The sequence below is a fragment of the Atractosteus spatula genome, chromosome 1 (assembly GCF_055471065.1).
Source record: "Atractosteus spatula isolate fAtrSpa1 chromosome 1, fAtrSpa1.hap1, whole genome shotgun sequence".
Classification (NCBI taxonomy): Eukaryota; Metazoa; Chordata; class Actinopteri; order Semionotiformes; family Lepisosteidae; genus Atractosteus; species Atractosteus spatula.
In genome coordinates this window covers 42903011-42913110 of record NC_142706.1, presented here as the reverse complement: position 1 = coordinate 42913110, position 10100 = coordinate 42903011, and positions in this window count along the sequence as shown.

The window sequence follows — 10100 nt, the reverse complement described above, 5'->3', positions numbered from 1 at the left end:
TGGTACACCTCTGAAAATAGCATGAATGAATCAATTAGTAATGCAGTTAATAATAATCACTAGATTTGGTATGTCATTTCAGTGTCAACAGGATGAATGCAACCAGAATGTGAAGTCCTATCTCTGGACATGTAATTAGCTTTAACTCTTTGCTGTCTAATGCGTCCATTATTTCAACATCACTTGCAAAGAAGAATATGATACGAGAACATAATAATTTTATAATGTTAACATTTTTGAGCAATTGGCTATTCACACAATTGGCTCAGAATATAATAATACTCGTAGTACAATTCAGCTGAAAGTTGGGTTTAGCAAAAAAAAAACAGATATATTTTCAATGTGTGTTGCGCAATTAGATTAAATATGAAAATCTGACTTTTTGATTTTGATCAGGATTGGATATTGGAGAAAAAATATCTGTCCAAAATATTTTTAAGATGGCACCGGAGAGAGGTGATATCTTGCATGCAGCTCCTCACAGATTGTACTCTATGTTGTGTTATGTGTTCTTATTGTTGTGAATGATGCCTAAAATTATAGCCGCTACCAGGTTTACATCTCCAACAATTTGTGATGTAATTTGTTATGTCATTTTTTATGTCAATATTATGTCATCTTTTATACCATTTGTTATGAGGGAAACGTACAATTAAATTCATTGTATTCAATTACATATTACAATAAATGAACTTCTAAATATCTATTTTTTCATAATCTGTAACTTTGTCAAAAACAAATGTAGCACTGCACTGCTTTGTGGTCATCTAGTAGATTCTGAAAGCTTTTTGAAGTAAAATTCATGGTATAAAACTAGTCCACAGAGCAGACCGACACATTCAAATAATTAATTGTCATAGGGAAAGACAGAAAATAGTCAGAAAGTCTCAGGAAAGAAAACATCTGTACAAAACATCTACGAGCTAAGTGATAAAATGATAAAATAATTCACAAAAGGTTACTACAATTCCAGGTTACTAAAGGACGGTTACTTCAACAAAAAAGACATACTGTATGATTTTACATAAACATACAGTCTAAAAAGTAGTAGCACACACTCAAGAGCAGCAAATGGGAATTTGCAAAATACACACCATAGCATCTTCAGGATATGAAGTCTCCAAGACTACTGTACCATTTGTATTTGAGTTCTACATCAACTCAAATAGGATAACATGATGTGATTGGATGAAACAGCATGATTTTTTGACACTCTCACCAGCATTAGATTAGCACAGAAAGGTGAATCTCATGTTGAAAAAAGAATGTTACCCCTTCTGTTAAGTGTTCAGCAAGATCTCTTTAGCTTTGGGGCTGTATTACAATTTTTTTTAATGTGGTACAGATTATGCAATGGTTTCCTTGTTAAAATTGAAAGGTGGATAGATTCCAAAGTAAATAATGATAGTTTATGCAAAAAACCTGTTTCCCTCTGATAAGAAGCTCAATATAAAGGACTTTCAGCAGGATAACAACCCAAAGCATGCCTCCAAACCTATTGCCAAATGGTTAAGGAAGCATAGAATCAAAGTTCTTGATTGGCTATTACAATTTCCAGAATTCACTCCTATTGAAAATATCTTGTATAAACTAATGAAAGATGTTCACAAGCACAAACTATGTAATCAGAAGGAGCTGGACATGTTCTGCATGGAGAAATGATGAAAATCTCTAATGATAAGAGCTTGAACCTGTTAAAAAGTTAGAGGAAGCACATACTCTGAAGCCATCTGCATTACCAGATTTTATTATTATTGTTATTATTAGTTGCAATCATGATGTCATTCACTTCAGTCCATACAGTGTCAGATCATGTCAGTTGACTGTCAGCATTGTTACATCCTTTAATACTCACTTTTGTACCACCAAATTCTTCTTTAAATGTTTATAATATAACATCAGATAAAAATGTTATCCAGGAGTGATTCTTAGATTGTGTGTCATTGGCTTTATGGCCCATGCTGCAACCTTAGAGATTTTCAGTTCAATTGAAATATTTCAGTAATATATGACATCATGAGTAAAATAATGTATGATTTTAGTCTATTTTCAAAACAGCTTTACAATCTATCAGAGCATTTCCATGCTATTGATCCTCACCTACTGTACCTGGCAGGTTTAAGACTGTTAAAGGACTGACATTGTCTTCTTGCTGTAATTAATTAAACTTTCACATAACAGTGACAAGTGATGAATTGTTCTCTAGTTTATTATTATTCTTGCGGTAATCATGCTGCTCTCCCCCTGGCATATATGTTGGCTGTGCTGTTGCTTGGCCTGTTTATTGTCACATCAGCACTCAAACCTCTTAGTGACTACAACCAAACCCACTTAATTAAAATTAACGCCTACTCACATTTTTTAATGTAAAGGTACTAAAACACTGAAGATATTTAGTACTGAAAAAATATTTTTATATTCCAATCGAAAAATGTTAACTTCACTTTGCAATCCTTCTTGCGTATATAAAGCCTCTTCTATGGTTTTAAAACTAATTAAGTGAAGTTTCAAAAGTCATTGTTATGGAATAACATTGAATCTTTACAAAGAGTGTCATTTAAATTATTTTATTTTGCTTATATAATAAATTACATTAATAGTATGTTATTAAAGACTGTATATAATGTATAATAAAAAGCAATTCTGTATAATAATTTATTATAGTATTATAATGTAGATATTATAATGTAGAGATATTGAGATATTATGTTTGCGTAACTTCTTTAATTCATTTTTTTCAGTTTGTAATAAATACAATTATCACTTTTTCACATAAAAAGACTACATACTTCTTAATAACTTCATAAAAAAAATGCAATGTTGAAAATAATTTTTTTTTCACTGTTATTGAGAATACCATTAGGAACCTTGCCAGAGATATATGTAGAAGAAATTAAAAGCATTACTTTAAAGCCTAAAAACAATTACCCCAACTGTAACTTAAAATTATAGCCTAAGTGTTTAAAAGTGTTATCCATTAACAATGAGGCCTATTACAGTAACAGAAACAAAAATGCCGTGTACAGTAAGACCAGTCAGCTATTTCCTACTGTTCTCTTAGCATTCCTGACAACGGTGTCTTAGAATCTTGAAATAAGGTACATGCTATCAGATATGACCTTGCATTGCAAAGTATAAACTACACTCTAGGTACAATGCTTCTGTAAAGCAAGACACAAAAAGGGATTTACAAAATAAAACTGAATGCGATTATATGGTAGTGATTTTTATAGCATAGCAGCAAATTTCTGTGTGAAGTCAGAAACCATTATATATTTTATAAAAAATTATGCAAACTAATTTAATAAACTCCAACGATATTTATTTTCTTATTAATAAAAATTAAAATCTAATCAGACCTTTCTGTGAGACTGATTCTGTCTTTCAAATGCCTAAGATACTACAACAAAGATTTTGATACATAACAAGTAATGAGGCTGACTGTAGCATTACAGGTCTATCATGGAATGTGTGTGGGAGGAGATTTGAGAAACATTTTTTTAAATAGTAAAGATGTATATAGATTTATATAAATAATAAAAATCTATTGATATTATCGAAATCAGTAATAAATAATAAATAATATATGCATAGTACTTAATACAATAGAAATATCAAAGTCTGCTTGCAATAGAAAGTTTGATTCACATTCACTTGAGAGATTAAGACTATCTCATACATCTCATACATCAAGTTATACAGTACATTGACATGGGACTTTGATCTGCACACCTTCTGTCCTGAGAGGGATTTGTAATCACTTACATTTTCAATATCTTTTCAAATCTTTTTGTTCCAAAGTTTCATCAGATATCAGTTTTTGAACAGGATGACTGTATCTTTGAAGAATTATTTCAAAAATACAAAATAACAGAGGTAGTGTATAAATATTCCAAGAATATTTTTATCCATCCATCCATTTTCTAATTCCTTTATCCAGCACAGGGCTGATGGGGACACTGGAGCCTAACCTCGCAAGCAACAGGGACAAAGCAGAATACATCCTGCATGGGATGCTAGTCCATCACAGAACACACACAAACATTCCTTACCAGCGTCAATCTTTCCCAGAAGTCAACTGAACCATCATTATGTGTTTGGACTGTGAGAGGAAACCTGAGCACCCGAAGGAAACCCACATAAAAATGGGAAGAACCACCAACTCCACACATACACTGTAGCACACCAGAAGCTGAACCCAGGGCCCCAGCATTGTGAGGCAGTAATGCTAACCATTGTGCCACTGTGCTTCTCTGTAAAAAAAAAAAAACTTAAGTGTTTAAAACACAGCTTGAGAGGAGGAAAGTGTCAAATGAGACATTGTACTTTTCGAAGAGTGGTATAAAAAGGAAATAGGTTTTAAATACAAAGAAAAAATGGACTAAATTACTCAGGAGCTGTGCCAGTGGAATTAGTCCTTCTACCTCCTTGCGATTTCAGGAAACCTGTTGTTCTTGTCCACAGACTATATATGTTGTCCCTGATGACTTAATTTCTATAGTAAAAAACCTAATGCTCTTACATTGGAAGTTTAGGAAGTTGTTGCTATGAAAAAAACCCTGATTTTGTAAGAGAACTTTTTCAACCTTTGTATCACAACAATAAGAGAATCATTTTTTTTATCAAATGGCATCGAGCTGTGACCTAGTAAAGATTAAGAGTAAAAATAGATTAAATATGAATTTCTGTATTTGCATAATGGAAGATCTTTATGAAAACCAAATTAAGAAACAAATAAGAACCTCACAAATGCAAGAAAGAAGAGTCATATCCCATGGCCAGTAACAGATTGCTGGACTTTGGTAAGTGAATATGCAAGCAGAATAATAGGACAAGGCTTTAGGCATATTTGTCGTTTATAGAACTGAGAATCTGTAAGCACCAGAAGGTCGCACATCAGTCCTGTCTTGGAATTATTGTACTGGCTTCTTGCCAGGTTCTAAGCTGGATTTTAAAATCATTCTGTTTAAATTTAAGATTCTACATGGTTCTTTATATATATATATCTATCTGATACTGTATGTTATCTGTTTACACCTCTCCACACGTTCTTCCCTCAGTTGATTCTGGTTTACTGTGTGTCTTCATTGTTTGGTTACACTCAAAGGGTGACAGTACTTTTTGTTGTTAAGCCCCAAAGCTCTGGAACACTGTTTCAAAAGGGACTTAACCACACTGAGTTTTATCTAGCCTGAAAACTTACTTTTTTAGAAAGGCTCTTTTTTAATTGATTATGTGTTCTGTGTTTACTTTGTTTTCTTATGAAAAGCTTTGTAATTTTTTATGATATGTAGTTTTTTTAATATAATTTATTACCATTATAATCATTTCTACTTACAATATTTAGTCGAAATTTATTAAAGGAAAATCCTATGCATGACCTCTTCAGAAATTGTTTTGAAAGAAAACGGGACTGTCCATTTGTTTGTCTGTTGACATACTGACAAGAGTATGAAAGAATATGAGAAGTCTTAATAGCTTTTGTCATAAACAAGTAATTTACTTGTATCTACAATTGTATGATATTTAATCTCTTGAAAAATAGATGACTAAGATAAAGCACATTGTGGAGTAAAAAACTCCCATGCTTGAATGAGAGATTCAGTAGCAAAGTTGAATAACTCGCTGCTTCAACATGAAGGTCACGAGGAGAAAACTGGTAGCCTTTAATATATATTAGTCTTCTTTAAAAAACATTTCTATTCATCATTTTTGGTTTTATTGCACCCTGTTTCTCCTCTCAAAACTTTTCCTGTAATCTTCGGTCTTCTACTGAACATCAGTGAGGAACAAATTACATCATTGAAGAATAAATTTTAACAAAAAATAAAAAAAAACATTATGCCCAGTAATATATATCATTCAAACACTTGCTATTAATAACCAATTAAGTATAACTGAAAAAATACATACCAATACCAAACTGAAACTTGAGGATGTTTAGTGTTTCCCTCTTACTATGGTCTAGAATAATCACAATGCTCTTTTATTTTGAAGATGTCTTTAGTAATATTTCAAATGTGAAGTGAAGTGAATTTTATTTGTCTGATATCGTATGAAAGTTATAGACAATTTCTGCCATACTTAGTTCATAAATGTGTAATTCGATATAGATTTCTGTATAGCTGGCTACTTCAAAGTTAATACTCAAAAGATAACAGACAACAATAGATTGCATTTTAAAATATCACCTCACCAGTGTACTGATTTTATTTAGAATATTGTTCTATTTATTGTTTTTTTGGTGTGATGCCATGTTGTTTTAGAGAATGCTTTAAAATTTAATAGTGTTCAAATTAAAACTCCCTTGTCAAATTTCCTTTTTTATTATTGCTTCATACTAGATGGGAATTGTCCAGTCCATTTTCTGTCATTTAAAAGCAGGGAGCAGCTCCTAAAAGCCTTTCTCACAGTCAGAGTATGTGAAACCAATATGGACTTCTTACTCACTAGGGAATGAGAGATGCTATTTTGTAAAGAGTATAAGTCTGTTCTGTTAGAGTTCAGATAAGAACAGATATCATTTGAGAGTTACTTTGGTACCAGACAACTATGTACTGTATGTCATATTTAAAAGAAAAAAAACTAAAAGCATTGTTCTCTCCAAAATAATATCCATAGTCTCCCCAAATTATCTCCAAATAATTTAAATACATTGATCTGTAATATTTAGAGTAAAAGTGCAAGCTTTTGTAACTTGTAAAATTAGCTGATAATAGAAATTATGCAATGTTGTGTTACAATCTAACCCTCCCACCTATGGCTTTTCTTGAAACCAAGCTGAACCCTTAAAAGTCTACAATGTATTTCAAATGCTCCAGAAACCTTGAATATCGAATAAAAAATAAAACAATTGATTACCATGGGAACAACACTCATTACTTTAGAATTCCAATTAACTGAAACATAACTGCATTCCAAAAAAGAATGCATCCACACTGAAAGACCTTTTTTCCATATTTAACCTAAAGTGGCCTGAATTATTTCCTCTCTTTCTTATGCTTTCTTATGTTCTTATATTGAAAATAGCAGCCAACAGATTTGACTGTCAATCTTAAAAACAAATCAAACTGATTTATCAGATTATTTACTAAAGAGGTCAATGCCAGCAGAATGCGTTCTGTCTTTATCCCTGTTCTCTGGAAAGCTTGCCTCCCACCAGCTACTGCACAAGGTGAAGGTACTGTATAGAAAGGGTTATAAACAAGTAGAGTCCAATTAGCCTGTTTGTAGCTACTCGGTTCTCCAACTTAATAAAACAATTTTCTTTGGATATTCTAATTTACTAGCCTACCACAGGGTTTTGCTGCCCTGTCACCCTTTATGAGTGAATTGTTTCAATTTTATTTTGTGTCTTCCACTCCTAGTCTCTCTGCTTAGTCTAAAATATACCTACTATATGCTGTATTCCATTTCACTTCAAATTCTCATGACTTCAGTCAAAATCACCTGATTTTTCCTGTCCAAATTCAATATAGCCTTTACAATGCCCTACCTACAGTCACAATTACTCTTAAGCATAACACAGCAAGGCAGCAACTGTTTTGATGCTATAGTTCAAGCTGTTTACTGTGCCATTATGCTCACCCATTCCATTTCAACAGTATTGCCCCTTAACGTATACCTGTCTTGTGTTTTATCTAATGTCTAGGGAAATGCAAAACAAATGTTTTTATAATTAGGATTTACTTCAATTCTGAGACATATTTCCACAGAAGACTTCTGTGAAGACTTGACTAGAAAGTTAAGTCTTTAATTGGGGAGTTCAAAAGCAGTTTAAATAAATCCTGAACCAGATAAGACTGCTCATTTTTTTCAAATGTGTTTATTTTAGCCTAGTCACATTTCATGGTTCTTTCATCTGCTTTCTGGTTTTCTATAGAACTGTTACACTCGCTCAGCTGCCCTCTCAGTTCTGAAAAGCAGCAACTGGAGTAAAGAGTGATGTTCACAGATATTATCATCTTTCAATCTGTATTCAAGATGTGGGCACATAGTTACTGGTCTACACTAGCATTCTAGCAACAACAAGCACATGAAAAACAACTCCAGAAATGATCCATTTTAAATTAGGAAGATACCTGATTATTCTGTTTTCTTTCACTAGGGGGAGCCAGTGCACTCCCAGACTCATTCAAATACCTTTTAAAACGCTTAACCATTTTGACTCTGCAGGTAGTGAGCACTTATATTTAACTCTGCTTTTTCAGTCATGTAAAGTAATACAATACATATTTTTTTAAATCTACACAATACCTCTTAATAAAGTTTGTATTTTATTAAAGTTTCCTCAAAATTAGACAAAAATATATTTTATGTGCAATACCCTTTAACAGTCTTTAACCTTTTTATAATCATTCTTATTGACTAATAAATCCAATCATTTGTCAGGGAAACTTCTGAATCTCTGTCTAGCTTTTTGTTTTGTAGCCTTTCAATTACTGGTGTCTGGTGCAAATAAAAATAATTATGGTTACATTTCCCTTCGTTGCAGTGTTTTTTCATTCATAACTAACATAAATATGCAAATATGCATACAGCTGAATGGTACAGGTAATGGAAATATAAGAAACTAGGATTAAACTATTTTTCATCCTCTTTATTACAGCAATTATGAGGTCAGTTCCCCAGTGTATCAGGTAGACTTCAACTCATATGAATAGAAAGATGTGACCTACCCATAGAAAGTATACTGCTTTTGTCCTGTGTACAATTGCTAATGTGTATCTTTATGTGTTATTTCTAACAAGTATATCCAGTATATATCCAGTATATATCACAATATATTATGATGAAATACTTTAATGTCAGCTTGACTTAAAACAGAGAAATTTAAGCAAACCTAATAAAGAGGTTAGAACACACATTCAGGAGTATGCAACCCTGGTCTTTCAGTGCATGGACCATTTAATCAGCACCTCATTAGACCTGAAAATACAGGTGATTTGAATTCTCATTCACTTAATTGGTTCAATTAAGTCATTAATGTCTGAGCTAGAATGGCTACCAGAAACAAGCACAGTACTTGAAGAACAAAACTTAAAGAATGCTGATGATGTTAAGCGGATACTATTATATCTAAATAGTGTAAGGATACATCATGAAAATGTATTGTTAGTAGCGTTATTAGTAAAATAAGTATCAGTACTATTGTCTAAGGATTCCGATTGAATAACTAATAAATGCTTGATGTTTCAGTAAGTGCTGCACATAGCTACCCCTTTGAAAACTGATTGCTTTGGATTGGTTAAAGATTTATCAGTGATATGATTCCAGTGTTTAATAGTGCTGTTTATCAGCAGTCTTACATTAGAGCCTCTGCCTGTTTGTAACCGAACTGCAGGAAACAGTAGCCATCTGACCTAAAATGCTGAAGTGGAGGCGGGGTGTTGGGAAGCACTGTACTTCTTCTAGCCTGGAATAACCCTGTGAATGCTCACAGTTTAAAGCTATTTGTGCTGAATTTCATATCGTTGCTAGCAGAGCAATGAATAAGTCAATTTTTTTATTCCTACTGAACCCTAAAATTTAGGAAATTAATTTTTAATCATACCACAGGATTCACAGTGATTTACTCTGCATATGAAAGAGGAAAAAATCTTTGAACGACACATGTTCAGTCATTTTTTTATCATTTATACCTTTATTTTAGCAAGTGAGAGAATTTAGGACAAATTCTCATTTACAGATGACAACCCTGAGACCTATTTATACAGAAGAACATTTACCGGAGCATCTGAGTGAAGTTCCTTATCAGAGATACAACAGCAGTTCCACAATTTGGGAACATAACCCTCATATCCAAAGCCCTAACCACTACTCCATGCTGCTGCCTCTGAATTTTGTGAACAGTTCTATGTCAGAGAGGCAGGACCTGGGAATAATACAGATTTTACAATGAACTGCATTAATAGCATTGACAGGGAAGAATATCCAAGTCCTGACAGATGTACCATTTAAAAGGTAATAGAAGACAAAAAAAGTCCATTCATGTATGTAATAATACAGTACCTTTGCTTTTTAAGACAATGTAGCAAACAACGTTTTCGTGACTTGCCACCAAAACTCTTAGTCATGAATGATCTGTCCATAGATTTATT